This window comes from Cyprinodon tularosa, unplaced genomic scaffold (genome assembly GCF_016077235.1).
Source record: "Cyprinodon tularosa strain WSP-4 unplaced genomic scaffold, ASM1607723v1 ctg245, whole genome shotgun sequence".
Classification (NCBI taxonomy): Eukaryota; Metazoa; Chordata; class Actinopteri; order Cyprinodontiformes; family Cyprinodontidae; genus Cyprinodon; species Cyprinodon tularosa.
In genome coordinates, this window is record NW_024038908.1 from 244,163 (window position 1) to 256,191 (window position 12,029).

A 12,029-nucleotide genomic window follows, 5' to 3' on the forward strand; every position below is an offset into this window, starting at 1 on the left:
ATGAAACATAGTTATTGATCACAGAGTCCAGACTAATCAAATAGCACCCTGGTTTGTTTGAAGTTAAAAACGGTTACAGTGGGTGTTTACCGTTGCACTTCAGGACCCTTCAGCCGCACCCCCTCTCAAACGTACACAGAGAAAGTGTTATTTGTGTTGTTAGATTTACATTAAGTCTATTTTAATTGCATCAAGCCACTAAACACATCTTACAATAATGGGCTTGACAGAGAAAATTGCAATCATCTGTGAAGAGCCTGTGGCAGTATAATGGACAAACCTGATTAATTTAATCTCGTTGCACTCCATAATGGCTGCACTTTATCATTTCAACAGATGGAGCACCAAGAAATTAAAAAATGCTCTCAAGGATATGTGGCACCCTCCATCCACTTGCATCCCCCTTTTTTTTCCGAAGGTGTGTTGGCTGAGCTGAAATGAAGGCTTGGACTGGAACCTTCAGCTGAGTGCATCCTCAAAGCCAAACAAGATTAAAGCGATTGGCAATTGATGCAACAAATCATCACAATTGCCTTGTGATGTATTGCTGGAGGCTGTTACAGCATGTCCATCCAATCATCCTGTCTGATTAGTTATTAAGTGGAGATGATTCAAGTAAGCATGAGTGACAGATTTATTCATCTACCACTGATGGAGAGGGTTTCACATGGTGATTATTAGAAAATCAGAGTAGAAAAGGCTATTGTTGTCATTTTAATCGTGCAAATGTATGCGTGCCTAAAAAGGAAAGAAGAAAAAAATCTTCCACTGTAATGCAAAGGCTTTTATATTATACAGTCCTTTCTCCCTAAAAAAGATAGAAATTCCTATTACAGATTGCAGCCCACACCGTGCATAGCCACAGTGGTAGTGTGTTCAAGACAAATGCTATTCAAGGTTTTCTGCAAAAATTTCCCTCCAAAGTATTTTGCACACTGGAAGAAAAACCTTTTGTATATTGGTAGGTTATCTAACACTCTTTAAATGATAGATTGAAAAGTGAGATGACCTTTCCTGTCTAGTGTATTTAGATCTTCACAATTCTGTTTGCTAATGTTCTCTAACAGATTTCTGAGGCCGTCACCTAAGGGTTATACTTTTATTATTTTTTGTAACACACGACTAGCCTTGTTCTACAAATTGGGTGATTTCTTTAAGCAGTTTTGTTATTTTTTTTTTTATTGCTCTAGCACTTTGTTATTTTTACTATTAATCAACATTTCTTTGTGGGAGTAGGAGGTGCTTATTGCAATTGCAAGACCTATTTTTTTAGATATTCAGCTTGACAACAACTCATAAATTATTAGTTTTTATTCCTGTACAAACTAATACATTTCTTTCTGTTGATCTATTACACAATTTTACAGACAATGAAAATGCTTTTTTTTTTTTTTTAGTTTTAAGATGACAAAGTGAAGCAAAAAGCTCAGGACGGACTGTAACTATTGTCTAAGCCTGTATATAAATATCCATTTATGTTGATTAATTAATGTTTATGCACCATATCTCACATGGATTAAAATGATATGTTTCTTTATGCTGAGAATTGAGCCTTATTTTCTTTTTTCAGAATACTGAATAGTTTGCCAGAAGTGGTTATTCCTTTCCTAAATTAAAGTATAACTTGTTGGTGCAAATCTAATGTTTTTAAAACTTAATTGGTATGGTATTCTAATTATGTATTTGCTTAGAGACACTCACACACACATATAAATATATATATTCTTACAGGCTATAATACCTATTTGAGAAGCAGCAACAACGTTATGTAATCTTGAGAAATAAAGAAAAAAAAAAAAAAAAGAAACACAAAATTTTTTCAACAGGGGTCATTTTTGGGGGGATTAATTTTAATGTTGCCACCTGAAAAAATGGCTCCCCCCCTGTGAACTACAGATGGCTTTCTAAATCAAATTCAATAAAGCCAATTTATAAAACTCACTAACATTGTGCCTTTTGTAACATCAGTACAGCAATCTAAGCAAACAAGATAGATGTCAAAGTGCTAAAATACACACACATACAGCTGAAGCAAAAGTACAATTTCTTGAGACATTATAATATTCTATGAAGACCTTTCCTCGTGCCTGCTATATATGATACCCAGCAGCGCGCCCGCATGCGCGCACGCGGACAACTTTCCAATCCACCCTTCGCCTGGACTGCAGGAAAAACTTTTCAGTAAGCAATGAAAAGCTTTTTAATGGTCGCTTTCACGCTCTATGATGTTTATACACACAGAGACAACTTCCAGCCATAACGAGGAGGAGGAAAACAAGGCGTCTGTGACATTCTTGCTTCTTAACAGGGAGACTTGTTGCATGTGCTGTGACATTTAGAAGAAGGTAGGGGGGATTTAACAGCAGCTGCTTTAATCTCTTTGTTTGTTATTTTTTTAAATCAATTATCCTACCTCTGTTAATGATAACATTTGGTCCAACTTGTGACGTAACTGACAGCGTATTGAGACGTTTCCAACATGGGCGGAGACAGATGCGGCACTGAGCCAAAAGGCGCGGAAGGATTTGTGATGAGCAAAACTGAATCTGCTTTAATTAAGGCTGTTTATCAACTGTTATTAAAGGCTGCATAATTAGGGGAGATGTGTTATTTAATATACTATACCGGGGGCGTTGCTAGAGACAAAGTAGTCCTGGGGTTGGTCCTTGGAATATAAAACCAAGGCACAATTTTTCATTTCAAGCTTTCTATGGAAGAGGATTAGGGCCACTAAAAAAAAAAAAATTTCAATGATTTTTTTTATTTTATTTCAGTATGATATGAGCAAAAAGTCAGAATTCTGACTTTAATCTCAGAATTATGACTTTTTTTCTCAGAAGTCTGACTTTAATCTCAGAATTATGACTTTTTTTCTTAGAACTCTGACTTTTTTCTCAGAATTCTGAATTTAATCTCAGAATTCTGACTTTAATCTCACAATTTTGACAGCTAATAACCATGTTAGCATCAAGCATTAAGATTCAATGTAATTATTATTTTTCCTATAGGAATTTGATATTTCAGTTCCTTACTATTGATGTATAAAAATACACTTATAAACTATCTTGAAAGTTGGTTTTAGTTTAATCAAAATGATGAGAACTTCACATTATATTAATGGGAATATATAGCACATTTAATTCTATTTGTGTTTAAGTTATTAACACAACTTACTCTGCAATTCAAGAATTTGAAGTGATATGGATGTTAAAGCGTTTCAGAAGCTTAAATTTAAGCGGAATTTGTGTCCCTTTATTTAGATTGACCTTCAAAATACAAAATATGACTTAATAGCATTGTTATAAATGCACAATAAATTTTTCCCCAGATGAAGATTTTAGTTTTTAGAATAGATATTTTGTGACAGACTTGCAACTTAAGATATTCTTGCATATATATCTATATATATAGACTTAGACTCAACTTTATTTATCCCTAGGGGTTACTCCATCAGGGAAATTCTGGTTCCAGTAGATTATATAGAGTAAAAAGAGTTAAAGTAAGATGTAATTCAAGATAAAGATACAACAGAGAGTATATACAAAAAGAATAAAAAAGAAAAAAGTTGTAATGTTCGGAAAATATTTTTCTTAGATATAAAACCATCTGCACAGTAGAGAGCTAAGGGAAGACTACAAAGTAGTTGACTTCGATAATTACAGTTGTACATTAAAAATTACATAGGCTACAAATTAGTTGGCATATGTATATGTAAATATACACACACACACACATATATATATATATATATTTCCATTTGATTAGCAAAAAGCAAGTACTTTGTCATTAGATTATGAGTAATCTAATATAGGGACAGTTTGAAATGAAGATTTAAAAGTAAATACACATTTGCAATAGCAATAGAGTCTTGCTTAGACTAATGACATATCTGGTGGCCAAAGCAACACACCATAAGCTTTTCTATGTAAATCCAAGCGAGAAAAATAGCAGTTGCAGACTCCCTGGTGCAAGCTAACATTTTGAATATGCAATGCACTGACAACATTAGGTGGTACTTTTGGTGGTCATGGAAGCCATGTGCTGTTCTTGTAATGACTGCCAAGTTATCTCTTTTTCATGGTCTGGGGCAGCTGTCTCACATGTGCATTTTACTGTAAACTGTTGATGAAATGTACCACACATGAACACAAGTTCAGTGTCGGTATAGGTTCACTATAAAATGCTAACAGATTATATTAGGTTGATTTAAAGAAATCTAGCAGCCACCGATTATGTGTTTGTTTGGCTAAAGAGTGCTAATTTTCTTCAGTTTTTTAAAGTTAAATTAAGCTGAATTGAAATGTAATTCCACCTGCAAAAACAACACTGTAAATAAATCTCTTGTCTCTTTAATGCGTTCTATTGATTTATACATTCACTCCATTATTGAAGGCTATATATTATAAGCAGCGTCTAGAAAAGCTGCTGGCCTTATCTCTGCATTATGTTATGGCTGTTCACTCATCTGAAGTAACATGTTTTTACTTTGTGAAAATAGGAGCAGTTAGCACAAGCTGCATAAAAGACATTTATCAAAATATCATTTGCCTCAAGTTAGCAACAGTTGCTGGTTCTGCTCTCATCCATTTTGCAAAGGACTGCAGTCATTTCTCTGTTTGATTATTTCCTTTTTTTCCCCCTCTGGCTGCACACCACATTTGACAGTGATGGATAGCAGCTTAAAAATGGACATTTTCTTCTCACTTGGTGTATGTTGGATTGATTCAAGTGTGCATGGTATTCTTCCCTTGGACCAAAGGTCCTTGGAAAGATTCTGTTCCTCCCTGCTTTTCCCATTTCATTATGCTACACTTTGTCTTCATTTTCCTCTGGCTTAGCCTCATTTTCATGAAATATAGCTTAGGCACATCATCAAGACAGAAGTGTAGGTTATGTCAAAGTTGTGCCATCATGATTACAGTCTTTGCAGAGGCAGGCTCTCTCTGCAGCACTGAACACACATATCAGTGGATCCACTGTGTAAAACCAGTGGTTTCCCCCTCTTTACTGTTTTTCTTTGTCCTCCTTGGTAAAGTTGTCAGCTATGACTAGTCTTTTAGTGTCTAAAAGTGAGTTCATTAGGCTGCCAAATTTGTCCACCTGATTAAATGTTATGATGAGGTTTGCTGCTGAAGACTGGCTTCCCTCTGCATGGAGGCTATGCTAGAAGCCTTTCACAGCTACACAAACTCTGTGGTGTAGTGATCACAACCTGAAACAGTGAAACTAAATATGCTAATGAGGTTTTATTTGTCTTTTTGTATTCATCTCAATTTTTGAATGCAATTCTAATGCATTTCAATTTTTCTAATGATAACTTCAATGCAGTCAAACATTATACTGGTTATAATTTTTTTTTTATTCTAACTTAAATGATATGCTTAATTATTGAAGAAAATATTTTAATAAATTGCAAGAAAAAGAAAGATGTTGCTAATCACTTACATATTTTTACCCACCTAAAAGGTTTACAATGCAGCACTACAGTTAATGTTTCTTTGGGCCGAAGAGATTTTTTTGTTTTTTAATTGTCTCTCTGTGCATCGATCAGTATTATCTTAAACTCTGTCAGACACAGGCAGTTTCTGAAACCTAATTTTCACAACGTGATGTTATTAAATAAATGTCTATTTGCTTTCCCACAAAACAGAAAATACAAAAATAATAAAACATGTCAATTATTAAAAATACGTTGATGTATCCGTGCTTTATATAAGGTGAGTTGATTAGGCTAATATAACAAAAAAAGCACTGAATGTTGAAATCTATAAATCATATACAGTACCAGTCTTATGTTTACATTTTATCACTGCTGCACTTTAAAAATGAAAATGTCTTGAGAGCTGTGCTAAAGGAAATTCCTTTTTGTATACACTCATGGGACAAAGATGTTTAATCTCCTCATGATAAATTATGTAAAAAATTTTTTACACAGGTACAAAATACATTGATGATGGACCAGAGCAAAGGTCAAACTTTTACAAAATTTTGTAGAAGCTCTAATCAAACTTGTTAGGTTTTATAATACTTTGTCACTTGTAGAATGACATTGGTAGTCAAACAAGCAGATGTTAGGTTGTTGAATATCCTTTAGCTTGGTTATCCAAGAAGCAATACCTACAGTTGGGTACACCTGCTTTTTCTGGTGATAGAAATGTTGGCTTAGCTGGTTGGGGAGACAGTGTTCTGTGTTTTTGGCCAGTTGTGCTAATCCAATTTTTATTTATTTTTTACTTTTTGTGAAAAGGGACCAGGGTAGATTTGGACACCTAAAGGGACAACTTGTATGGTCAAACTTTGCAGTCAGAGTTGTTTATAATGCACATTTTGAAGTATCGCATCAGAAAAGCTTAACGGTAATGCCAAAATCAAAAAATGTTTTTTGACTTTTGTGAAAGAGGGTTAACTTTGACCTTATGTGACTTATCAGCTGTTTCTGCTGTCAGCATCTTTTCAGATATTCCTTTTGTGTGCAGGCATGGCTGGAAGCAACATAGCCATTACTAGCTGACATATTAATATTAAGAACAACTAGCCAAATAGCAACACTTTCCTCTATTGCTTATCTGTGGTACGAGCTACTGCAGCGTCTTCTTCCTGTTGATTACAACCATGTGTGACGTCATAATATGGACGACCACGTAAGGCTTTACGGTGCCTGGTTAATTCACTTTAAAACAAATAGACCACAAATTCCCATTTCCTTTTTCCTTTTTAAAGTTTGCTTAAAATTTGAATATCATTTGGATGTAAAAATGACTAGTAAGCAGTAGCCACGATGACTATCCATTTTTAAGTATTTGTTCTTCTTCCAAACCCAACCTAGACTATGACTGTATGAGGGACAGGTAGAGGGGAATCGCACATATAGTATGAAACTGCTGAGTTGGACTTTTTCCTGCCATTTTTATTCAACACTTGAATAACATATATAGGATAATTCTACTTAGTTGAATAAAACAAAAAAAAAACATTAATTGGTCTACATGAAAGGACCTTTAAATTACTTCTGCTACAATGTGACGTATGTAGAAAATATAAATTAGTGGAAACAAAGGTTAGAATGGAGTAAAGGATATATACAATTTTTGTCTGTAGTATTCAAATGCTTTTATGCCAGATATTGTACCTTTCTGATTTATGCTTACAAGAGTAACGTAGCAGGACATGATAAAAGCTGATTGAAAGGTTGGGCTGACTGTTCAGTCTGAGCATACCATAAGCTGCTTAAAAGATATACTGCTGTAGTTAGTTCATCTGTACTTTAAAACTGCTTCGTATAAATTATTTGTTTTTTTATGATGATAAATATTTCTATACATTTGAACATGAGTTTCATATTGAAGGGAGGTACATTATTAGCCAGCTGAGTGTCAGTGCTTAGCAACAACCTGTTAGGTAGGCATTGCTGGATTGCTCCATGCCAATGATAAATTAGGTCACTGCCCTCTTTTTTTGGCATCCCAATAAAGAAAATTGTGGGAATATTTCTGATGTGATGAAAAGATGGTGTTATAGAAGCATGAGAATTATTTTTACTGGTGGAAACTGGCCCATACTTTCACTCAGTCATCATTACATCCTGCTAATATACTGTACATATGCATTGTGGTGAGATAGGCAGTGAGGAGAGTTTAGGGTTCTCTTGCTTGGACTGCAATGCAGAACCATCATCTGTTTTGTGGGAACATTGTTTGATCCAAAACTGTGACTGACATGTTTATTAATACTTGTGGTCAAAACATGTTAGACCTTTTATATATATATATATATATATATATATATATATATATATATATATATATATATATATATATATATATATATATTATACTGTGATCTCACATACTTTGAATACAAAATTTTATAGAAATATTTATTGACATTATGAAATATTTGGTTTTTGCTGTGGTGCGTTATCCATCAAAAGGGAAAAAAAAACTTGAGGTGGAAAGAGAGTAATCCAAAGATTGCAGCTCAGAGCTGAGTCAGTTGTAAAAGCGGCAAAATTGCCTCGAATCATGTCTCGACAGAACGATTTTCATTCACACATGCACTGTATTCCCTACTGTACTCTACATGTGCTTTAAGTTTGCTTTAAGACTTCACTTCACAGGAGAGTTTTTCAGTCTGTTCGCCTTACTTTTGAAGTTACATGCTCCTCCAATTACTGGGGGGCCAGGCAGTCTCCCCCCATGGTGTCCTTGGACAGCTCTTTGAGTGCCTGAAAATGTTGTGGACCATTAATTTTGGATTGTCTTCATCTGTTTGCATAATTTTCCCTCCGTAACCATTTTCCTCCCCCCCCACTTTCGTAGTGTTTTTTTTTTCTTCTCTGTTTAAATTTTTTTTTTCATCTTTCGCAAATGTTTTTTGTCAAGACAGTTCAGCTTTATATCAGTTTTTTAATACCGCTGACAGTTGTTAAACTTTTACATTAGGCTTTTTTATGGTAGCCAGGCGGTCAGCTGTGTACTGTACACCGCCTGTTTTTTACTGCCGCTCTTCTGATGGTGCCTATTGAAACTCTTCACCTGCCAACTACTTAGTTTACAGATGCTTTGCATGATATTTTTATATAATAATATTAAAATTTCCAGAGTTAGCTGCAATCATAAACAAAGCAGGAGATCATTTAAACAAAAATCGGGTTGGTCTGAAGAAGAAGTCTGTGTTTTCTTTAACCTGATATATTTTCTAGTTTTTTCTCCAGTTAGACTAATTTGCTGTCAGGCAGGAGGTTGTTTTTGCAACTCAGGCAGACTCCAGAAATTAATTTATCCAAATAACCAAGTCTTCCTGGGCCATGGAGGTTGGGACACTGAAATGGCCCTGGTAGACTAAAGCCGTCTTTTGAAGTCTGGAATGTTTTGGCTGACTTAGAGCAGGCGACTGAAGTGGAGGGGGGATCATTTTCACTGACCCATGGGATTTTTAACCATTTTCATACACTGAGAACAAAACAAAGTGAGGAAAAATGCGTGAGCTGATTTGCATTGACTTTCCTATCAAAAACAGAGAGGAAAAAGTTAAGTGAGACAGATTTAGAGGAATAGTTTCCTTTTTTTTAACCAAAGCAGATGGAATATAACGCTAAACGATTTAATCGTTTTTGACAATCCTTAAGACACATAAAAGAAAAACTGTTGTCATAAAATCTACCAACCACTCTTCTAAAGATAATATGGTTCTCCTATAATCTCTACAGTATATAAATGGTGGCAATAAAGGTATAAATCAGGCTAATTTCTTATTTCCATGTTGAGTTTAAAACTATTGCATACTTTAAAGAACAGTGGCAGCAATGTAAAAATCTATTGCCTTTTTTTAGACACATCTAAAACAAAGTCGGCATCATCAGGTCTTACATTGAAGAAAATAAAATCAGTGTTGCCCTGGAAATCTTTATCTGGGAAGCTTTTTTCTGTCAGGCTTGAAGATAAAGAAAATTGAAAAATAATAAAAAAAAATACATAAATTGTTTCCAATCAAATTGGATTAAATACTCAGAACAACCTGCAGTAGTGCTGCCATCAGAAATGGGTCAGACTTTAATTGCAACATAACCATGATGCACTTTTATTAAACAGGCCCAAAAGGTCAGAAAGCAAAGTGCAGGAAACCAGGCTGTCTTTGAGTAACGGGCCACTTGAGTTTCCAGCGTAATAAATAATTCACAAGTCCTGCGTGATGAGCTGCTGAGGACAGAAATCCCTAATGACAGCTTTTTATAACCTATGACTCAGCGGCCCATTATGCTTCTGACATCCCTACACTGACCACATCCCCTCTGCATGCCCAGGGCTTAGTCTTAGTCTGTTCTCAGCCTGGACTCTGCTGCAGCTGCATTTTATTGTTTCAGCTTTATTATACTTCAATTTACTGAAGGAAAAAATGCGGTCATTGACTGAAATAGTTGAATATTGCAAGTCAATCAAATAATTCTGTTCACTTAAGAGATTAATAGTTGGTTGTGTTTTATTTAAAGTTTCTATTTCCTTCACACTGTATTAAAAGATTTTTTATGTTTTTTTATTCACTTCACTCTTTGCTCGAGTATTTGAATAAATGATGGACTGAGTTGCTAATATTTTAATCTAGTTTTATTGTAGAATAGTATTAATTCATTGAAATGTAATATCTTCAGCCAGCGTTGTAAAAAGGATTTTTTTTAGGATTTATGATTATTTTTTTTTTTTTTTGGTTGGGTATAGAGACTATTCCAAATGGATTTAAGTTAAATGGACATGCTTTGTGTTCTCCTTGCTCTGACAGCTGGATTTTAGAAAGCTGCGCAAATGACCTAACAGCACTTCACTTAAAATAACAATTTGTTCTTAAAGAGCTGTGACTCTGTTACAGTATATGGGTACAAAAAGAAATGACACCTCAGTCTTTGCACAGGGAGAGATTTGCTAAAGTGCTACACTATCAGAAACACGCTCCCGTTGTTTTTATATGACTTCTTAACAATTGTATTCTTTACTTGTCGATATGACTATATAACAATATTTTTCATAACAGGTTTTCATGTTTTAAATTCTCATTTTGTGATTGAAAATCTAAGTGCTTGGCTAAAAAAAAATATTATTACTAATGATTAATGAGTCATAGCAATGTTAACGTACTGTGGTCTTATGAAGGTAAGGTAACAGTGCCCCACAGTGTGGACTGAGTCTGCATTGGGGCTGAGCAATTAAAACATGCCTTTAGCTGACAGAGCAACCCACTCAGAGCAGTAATTATACCAAAATTGTGAAAAAAAAAACTATAAATATTTTTTATTTAAGTAAAAAAAAAATTTGAAAAAATAATCAACAGGTTAATCGATGTGCAAAATAATCGTTAGTTGCAGCCATAGTCTGATACAATTCCATTAGCAGAAATTGGAATCCTAACTTTGGTATCGTCTGTCTTTTAAGAATAATTTCACTGAATGTTTTTGGGTTTGTAGATAAATACTTGATTCTGTTGGAAGTAATTGAGAAATGTTTTTGTCAAGGAATATCTTTATTTAAGATCATTAAATGGTTTTTGTTCTCTTTTAGGTGAATGCGGTAGGAATCTTCGCTCATTTTGGCGTCTGTCGTTACCATTGGGTATCAGTGTGGTAAGAAACACATTTTCTCCTTTTTGCCTTAGGGCTGGGGCTTCAAGTGTTAAGAGTGTTTGATTGGCATAATGGCCCCATACCCCCCTAGGTAGGGTCATTCTGAGCAACATCTGGATCTATTGTGCTGTTTTGTAAGTGCCTGTACTGCAGAGTCCAGGCCTCATATGGTTTTGGTTGATAACATTGTTGCTATCATTTCCAACTGAAAATAGCTGGTTTAATTTCACATGCTAAAAAAAGGCGTGCAATACCAAAGCACACTTGCAGTTGTCCCGAGAGTTAAGGCTGAGAAATAAATCTGCTGGCTTGATTAAGTACCTGACAATAGAGTTAGCACACAACTGCTAGTTTATAGTAATGCAGCGGACATGGCCAATTAGGCCCAGCGAGTAATTTACAGTACTGCTGGCAGGTGGTGACCTGGAAAGAGCCAGGGACCACCTTAGTAACAAATTAGATCATTTACCCAGGTAGAGCAGCAGCTCTGTAGGGCGTCCAAATGAAACAGAGCAATCAGAGATTATAAAAAGCCTGACACATTTCAAACAGATTTTTATTTTGTTTAAGTAAAACGAATACCCTAACTCTTTTTTTGTGGTCTATAATTTTCAGGAAAGTGAAAGATCACCTTTATGTGTTGTTGATTTTTTACGTCAGTGTGCATAGCTCTGCTGTTGGAGCTACCTATTAATTATGAAATACTGTAGGTCTTGACCATTTCATTTTATTGCCTCTTTCTGCTAAACTTGGTGTGAAAGACTGCTGTTCTTAAATAGGTGTATAAAAAGCAAGAGCGCAGAAAGTTCCCCTGTTCAGCAGCAGCTTTCTCTTGCATTATGTCACCAGTGTCAAAAAGGCAAGGCTGAAGAAATGCATAATTTTACACATACTAGTCGCCATATTACGAGCTGAAATG

The 12,029-nt window shown here is 34.9% G+C and overlaps 1 protein-coding gene across 2 annotated transcripts in view; it reads left to right on the plus strand.

The window, feature by feature from the left end:
- The first annotated feature begins 2,191 nt into the window (after nucleotides 1–2,191).
- The window catches only part of eya1 (EYA transcriptional coactivator and phosphatase 1), a 91,151-nt gene continuing 81,313 nt past the window's right edge, over nucleotides 2,192–12,029 (plus strand). Inside the window, exons 1-2 of one of the 2 annotated variants that reach the window (XM_038287759.1) lie at nucleotides 2,192–2,345; nucleotides 11,049–11,110. The gene's annotated coding sequence lies outside the window, so the exon portion shown is untranslated. Of the gene's footprint in view, nucleotides 2,346–11,048; nucleotides 11,111–12,029 lie in introns of those variants that run through there. The other variant, XM_038287776.1, reaches the window with a different exon arrangement.